This window comes from Schistocerca piceifrons, chromosome 3 (assembly GCF_021461385.2).
Source record: "Schistocerca piceifrons isolate TAMUIC-IGC-003096 chromosome 3, iqSchPice1.1, whole genome shotgun sequence".
NCBI classification, from domain to species: domain Eukaryota; kingdom Metazoa; phylum Arthropoda; class Insecta; order Orthoptera; family Acrididae; genus Schistocerca; species Schistocerca piceifrons.
In genome coordinates this window covers 271,826,681-271,834,905 of record NC_060140.1, presented here as the reverse complement: position 1 = coordinate 271,834,905, position 8,225 = coordinate 271,826,681, and positions in this window count along the sequence as shown.

Genomic DNA, 8,225 nt, shown 5'->3' with positions numbered 1-8,225 from the left:
TCTTTTCAATCAATAGTCTATTTAACACCTTATCTGCTAATTTTTTGCTACTCGCCTCGACTCAGAAATTAATTTCACGGTATGTTGGAAAAATCTTGAAGCCTTTCTGTCCGTGTGTAATACAAATATCAATGTCAGTTCAGGCAGTGTAAGGTACTGTGGTACGAAAATTGATGATTAAAAATTAAGACTAATAAAAATAAAATATACTAAAAATAAAAACAAATAGTATTGTACTGCAAGCTAGTTTCGCTGGACAATCACTTAAATGGACGGTGACTTCAGAGGGCGATCAATTCAATGGACACTTATTCCACTGAACTATCATACAACTGTACGATCATTCCTATGTGAAACATGTCTACTGGATGATCATTCCACTGGACGATCATCCCATTGGACGATAATAGTACTGGACCACCACTGCAGTGGTTAATCACACCCTTGTACGATGATTCCAGTGGAAGTCATTCACCAGATACAAGAAATCGTAGAAAAACTTTACATTCGACTAAGAAATAAAACAGGTCGTAATGAACGCTGGACTTTGACACTCACGTCGTTACTGAGTTGTATGAGAAACACTGCACCCCGCCATAGCGTCTGTTTCCCGGCGCCGTTACACAGTAACTCAGCAGAAATTCCAAACCACATAAAAATGGCAAAACAAAAAGAAAGATTAAAGTGAAGCAATATGGCGGGAACCAGAGGCAGACGCGTAATGGACAATGCTTCTACGTTAGATTCAATAGCTATTGTTAGAGTCTTGTAGTATCTGATCAAATTAATGGGCATGAAAGGTGTTTACTGAACATATTCGTGAATCTTCGTCTCTGTTGACGTTCGTGTACAAATTCGGCTTCACCAACAAGTATATCGTCTCTCAACTTTTTGAACTGTAAACAGTCTGCAGTGGTTTCACTCCCTCGCGTTTGATAGAACACGACAACGGAGGTCATAGGTAAATCAGTGACCCATTTGAAGCGCTTCACGCATATGCCACAAGTGTTCTGTTCTGTTCGTTGCGTGAATCATACGATTTTCCAGTTTATGTGTTGCTAGCTAAGGTTCTCTACCTTGATCACATTCCCTAGTGCGTGTGCAGGAACGTTTGCGAGTCCAAGCAGATAGACCACAGTCTGTCCCTCAACTTTCTACTATTTTTCCCCACTGCGTTGTGCAACAGACGTATTTGAACATTGCTAATTTTAACAGAGTAAAAAACGCGGGCATATTATAACCGCCAGTTACTTTTGCTTATCCATATGTTACTTGTCTATTTCTAAGCTAAACAAATTACAGTGTCCTTTAAAATCAAGTCCTTTTGTCTCGTATAATCATTCCAACGTCAATATGCCTGAAATAAAATCATTGGATAATCATTAAAAGAATCCAAAGAATAGAGATCAGTAGGCTATTCAAGAACCAGAATGAACATTATCTGAGTATTGTACAAGACCAAGTGCTAGTACTGATTCAGTTAAGTAATCGCGTCCCTTTCTCTGACGACTCCACTATCCTTTCGCGTTATCCGTTGCATGTTCAAAACATCAGTCAGTAACATTTGGTACCAACTATTAAATTCAGTCGGTTGTAGATTCCTCTATTTATGTCCGTGGGCCTATTACTAAATGTTTCAAATGGCTCTGAGCACTATGTGACTTACCATCTGAGATCATCAGTCCCCAAGAACTTAGAAGTACTTAAATCTAACTAACCTAAGGACATCACACACATCCATGCCCGAGGCAGGATTGGAACCTGCGACCGTAGCGGTCGCGGAGTTCCAGACTGAAGCGCCTAGAACCGCTCGGCCACACCGGCCGGCGCCTATTACTCCACCGAAAATAATACGAGGGTACCATGCCAGAAAAGGGTGGGTCTATTATGAGCAAGGGTGTCTATAATATCTCTACATCTACGTCTACATCTACATCCATACTCCGCAAGCCACCTGACGGTGTGTGGCGGAGGGTACCCTGAGTACCTCTATCGGTTCTCCCTTCTATTCCAGTCTCGTATTGTTCGTGGAAAGAAGGATTTTCGGTATGCTTCTGTGTGGGCTCTAATCTGTCTGATTTTATCCTCATGGTCTCTTCGTGAGATATACGTAGGAGGGAGCAATATACTGCTTGACTCTTCGGTGAAGGTATGTTCTCTCCAAGGGATATCAAACAATATTTGAAAGGGAATTAAAAGAATTGTAAAATAAGTTACTAACCTGACACCGTATTTCAGTGACTAATCGGGCTGTTAAACTGCAAAAAGCTTTATCTTGGCAGCGAGTTCTAAGGGAACTCTGCAGATGTAATAGCTAACCGACAACTGCCAGTCAGAAATGTATCCATGCGCTCTTGGCGTCTTTCTTCAAAACAAGGAGCTTCCTAACGGTCACCGCCATCTCGGTGACCACCAATAATTGCAGTTTGAAAGACATTGGCTTAAAATTAGCCTGGCCCAAAATTTTTCCTGTACATGGAGGTTAATATTAAGTACTGCCTGCCTCACTCTCGTCTACAGGACACATAGAAAATCGGGAGGCAGGTTTTTATTATTTGAATTTGTAACTTAATCTTCTAGGAAAATAAATATAGTATCACTAAATGGCTACACGATTAAAAATCAGAAAATTTGTAAAGCAACCATTTTGGTGAGAAGCTGCGAATTACCACTTATACGCTATTTTCTACGTCCTTTTAGATAACAAAGACGCAGAACTGCAAATTAATGGAAGCCATAAGGCCTATTCTTGTTAAATCGAGACCCTGAAATAAATGGAAAACTTAATAATAAGATTATTTTTAGTGTAATAATAAAATTCAGTTTATTGTCTTTATGGTGTTTTTACTATGCCAGTGTACATTCCGAAGCGTTTTAGAAACTGTGGGATTTGCTTTGTTCTGACGTATTGTGGTATCCGAACCAAGTTCCATTTGCGGCTACTTGTCACATTGTTGAGAGATGAAGGCTAGGTTGAAACACAAACTGAAAAACCTGTATTCCGATCAGGATACGACCTCCTTTTCCACGCAAGCTCTTTACCTCTTTTTTTCTTTCTTTCCGTCGGTCTGTTTCTTCGTCGTTTTTTCGTCAGTAGTTTTGTGTGGATATAGCATAAAATGCTTCGAATTCAATGGAGGGGGTATTACAGGGGGTAGCCAGACCTCAGATGGACCATGCTGAGCTGCCGTGCTGCCATCGATAGAACTCCAGACTGGAATTTATTGTGATGACACACTTAGACAGGTCTGGCTCCTCGAGAAAAATGGGCCACGCAAGGAACTTGTGACGTCACACTAGTCGGCTTGTTCGTCGTACATCGCGAACGCTAGGCTGCGTGTGGGGCCCACGTAAAATCAGTATGTTAATGAAAAGGTACTCACTAATTGTCTTAACTTTGTTGTCCGCTGCTGAGAGTTTGCATACATTTAAGCGCTTAATTAAGAATTATTAAGCTCATCTGAAACAGTTATTCGCTCCCCGCCGGAGCCGGCTGCTGGCACTCGCAAGACCTGCACTGCCACGTGCTCTGACGTGCGGGCCGCGGCCTGTCCTCGTGGGCCTCGTATACATCTAAATCGCTATCCTGGAACCCTAAACCATTTGCAGGTTGCCTATCAATAAAAACTTTATTTTTGCACTACTGACCATTAAAATTGCTACACCACGAAGATGACGTGCTACAGACTCGAAATTTAACTGACAGGAAAGCGATGCTGTGATGTGCAAATATTCACACAGGGTTGGCGCCGGTGGCAACACCTACAACGTACTGACATGAGGAAAGTTTCCAACCGATTTCTCATACACAAACAGCAGTTGACCGGCGTTGCCTGGTGAAACGTTGTTGTGATGCTTCGTGTAAGGTTTCCGACGGATTGTTGCCTATCGCGATTGCGGTTTATCGTATCGCGACATTGCTGCTCGCGTTGGTCGAGCTCCAATGACTGTTAGCAGAATATGGAATTGGTGGGTTCAGGAGGGTAATACGGAACGCCGTGCTCGATCCCAACGGCCTCGTATCACTAGCAGTCGAGATGACAGGCATCTTATCCGCATGGCTGTAACGGATCGTGCAACCAAATCTCGATCCCTGAGTCAACAGATGAGGACGTTTGCAAGACAACAACCATTTGCACTAACAGTTCGACGACGTTTGCAGCAGCATGGACTATCAGCTCGGAGACCATGGCTGCGGTTACCCTTGACGCTGCATCACAGACAGAAGCGCCTGCGATGGTGTACTCAACGACGAACCTGGGTGCACGACTGGCAAAACGTCATATTTTTGGATGAATCCAGGTTCTGTTTACAGGATCATAATGGTCGCATTCGTGTTTTGCGACATCGCCGTGAACGCACATTGGAAGCGTGTATTCGTCATCGCCATACTGGCGTATCACCTGGCGTGATGGTATGGGATGCCATTGGTTACACGTCTCGGTCACCTCATGTACGCATTGAGGGCACTTTGAACAGTGGATGTTACATTTCAGATGTGTTACGATCCGTGCCTCTACCCTTCATTCGATCCCTGCAAAACCCTACATTTCAGCAGGATAATGCACGACCGCATGTTGCAGCTCCTGTACGGACGTTTCTCGTTACAGAAAATGTTCGACTGCTGCCCTGGGGAGCACGTTCTCCAGATATCTCACCAACTGAAAACGCCTGGTCAATGGTGGCCGAGCAACTGGCTCGTCACAATAAGCCAGTCAGTGCTCTTGATGAACTGTGGTATCGTGTTGAAGCCGCATGGGCAGTTGTACCTGTACACGCCATCCAAGCTCTGTTTGACTCAATGCCCAGGCGTATCAAGGCCGTCATTACGGCCAGAGGTGGTTGTTCTGGGTCCTGATTTCTCAGGATCTATGCACCCAAATTGCGTGAAAATGTAACCACATATCAGTTCTAGTATAATCTATTTGTCCAATGAAGAGCCATTTATCATCTGCATTTCTTCTTGGCGTAGCAATTTTAATGGCCAGTAGTGTAGTATTTTGCGTAATTATTGACCGAATTTTTAAATTAAAAATACTGACATAACCTACTCATAAAAACGTATAACCTTATACGGGGTGTTCAAACAGTCTCTCCGCAGTGCCGTATGATTGTTAGCCGCCCGTGCCGTATGCCGCAGTGGATATACCGAAATGAAACTCATTGAAATACAAGTTATTAATTTACTGAATATTAATTTTTACTGAGATAAACGAAACAGTGGAATGTTAGGAGAGTCCCCTTGAAGGGAAGTAACCCAGGCAGGCGAACTATCATACAGCACGCGCGGCTAACAATCATACGGCACTGCGGAGAGACTTTTTGAAAACCCCGTATAAAAGGCACTGTGCGTTTGTGATGAAACACTGTAACTGAGGGCGCACAAATACGCAAATTATATGCATCCAGTACTAGAGAAAGAGAACACTTAGCGACTTCCAACAAACTTCACATGCAGTTTCAAACTTTTACGAAATTCTTTAAAGCTGACAAAGCCGAATGGGAAGAAGTTTATAGCTTACTACATTTTCGCTGTTCTGCACTGAATGTACCTCCCAGATTATATCATTGTTCGACACACAGTTGAGGAGATATGACGTCATAAACACTGGGAAGCCTGAGAAACCAGCTTTTGCTAAAATGGAGCGCAGATTACCCAGAATGAGAGCACTTAGTTACTTCTAACAAAACTTTAAGCATAATTTCAAACTCTTCCACAAACTTTTTTCTCTTACATGGTTGAAATCAAATACTTAACACATTAACTCATACGTAAAGTAATCAAACGTGTGAAACTGTTAGATTCTTTAAAGAATCGGCGTTTACTGGCAGAACAGCAACCAAAAACATTCACAGATACGCTTTTGTAGCGTGTTGACAATTAGTTAGTAACATGTTTCACAGATAATTTGAACGATGTTTTTATCGAAATGGTGCGGGGCGAATCAGTTTACAGAATATGTATACATGATTAGTATTAACATTAGTGAACACATTATTATTTTTTAGTCCAATTCATGCAACTACACTTTTTTCTGGCTGCTAGTTCTTAACTAGAAATTCGTCAACGGAATAGGAGGAGTTGTCCAGCAGAGATGATTTTAAACTGGACTCCTTTCTGAGAAACTAATAGCTTTAATGGTGTGTAATAAAGATCACCTTCCCCTGTTGTTGTAGATGTGGCCATCTCTATTCTTCTCAAAATGGTGATGGATCGCAATGAAGGGCCCTACACAGCAACAGAAAGCGCGGATAATGAAGCTGTGGCTTTGAAATGTAAACGTAAGTTTTCCAAGATAAGTGCACTTGAAGTACGCAGTTAAGCTATAGTGCAGTATACAGCTGTTTGTGACAAAGCCAGGCACGTCGAGAAACGCGAGATATCGCCAAATTTTGAATGCGGGCTCGAACAAGTCGCTGGATATGGGAACGTGACCGTTCGCTCTGCTGTCGCGACCCACGGTTTGTGCAACCAGGAACAAATGTCGAGGAAGTCTCGTAAAGAGATTGCTGCGGCTTGCGGTTGTATGAAGGACAGCGGCGCGAGATAACACGGTTCTGCACATGCCAGCAGACAAGGACAGCGCGAATGTGTTCCGCTCCGCTTCCATTTCGCAAACTGAGGCTCGCCGCTCAGCGAGCTTCATCCCTCCACTTCATCTACATCCACATACCTACCTACTTTCACATACGTATTCTCCAAACCACTGTGAAGTACATGGCAGACCATATGTGGCGTTGTGCCATGTGTTAGAGGTTTTTCCCGTCCCACTGGCTTATGCAGCGCGGGAAACAAGACGGCTTAAACGCCTCTGTGCGCGATGTAAGTTGTCTGATCTCTTTACGGTTGCTAATGGGGCGATACCCAAAGGGCTCTAGTATTGCCATATTCTTCACTTAATAGTCGTTCTTGAGACTTTGTAAGGGCTGGTATCTGATATCTATCTTCAATCGTCTGCTAAATGAGACTTTCTGGCAACTCCGTGACGCTTTCCCGCCAGTCAAGCAAATCTGTGATCATTCGTGCTGCCCTTCTTTCTATGCGTACCGTATTCGCAGAACTATTTGGCGTGGGTCCCACATAGTTGAGAAAATTCTAAGATTGGGTACGTAAATGTTTTCTGGGAAGTCTCCTCTGCAGAGGGCTGCATTTTCCTGTATTTTGTCAATGAATCGAAGTCTACCACCCGCTTTGCCTACGACCGAGTCTATGCGAACATTCCACTCCATAATGAGATTTTCACTCTGCAGCGGAGTGTACGCTGATATGAAACTTCCTGGTAGATTAAAACTCTGTGCCCAACCGAGACTCGAACTCGGGACCTTTGCCTTTCGCGGGCAAGTGCTCTACCAGCACTTGCCCGCGAAAGGCAAAGGTCCCGAGTTCGAGTCTCGGTCGGGCACACAGTTGTAATCTGCTAGGAAGTTTCATTCCACTCCATATCCGTACCAACTGTTACACTAAGGTATTTGTACGAGGCGACTGATTCCAACCCTGACTAACTAACATTTTTGTCGTACAGTACTATTCGTCAGCTTTCTTTGAAGTGAACAATTTAACATTGTTTCATTTTGGTTATTACTGTTTCAAGTCTTAGCAGCCCCATAACAACAAGGTAGCCGGAAGTGCTTCGTCAACAGGGATAATAAAGCAATAAGGGGTCAACCTTTTGATCGTACAGTATTTGGAGACTGCATATAACTTCAATATTAACCTTACGTGCCTACAAGAGTAGCAGGTTACACACACTTATGTGGCAAAAGTCATGGAAACGATATGCACATACAGGGTGTTACAAAACGGTATAACCAAACTTTCAGGAAACATTCCTCATACACAAATAAAGAAAAGATGTTATGTGGACATGTGTCCGGAAACGCTTAATTTCCATGTTAGAGCTCATTTTAGTTTCGTCCACCTACGCTCAATGGTGCACGTTATCATGATTTCATACGGGATACTCTACCTGTGCTGCTAGAACATGTGCCTTTACAAGTACGACACAACATGTGGTTCATGCGCGATTGAGCTCCTGCACATTTCAGTCGAAGTGTTCGTACGCTTCTCAACAACAGATTCGGTGACCGATGGACTGGTAGAGGCGGACCAATTCCATGGCCTCCACGCTCTCCTGACCTCAACCCTCTTGACTCTCATTTGTGGGGGCATTTGAAAGCTCCTGTCTACGCAACCCTGGTACCAAATGTAGAGACTCTTGGTGCTC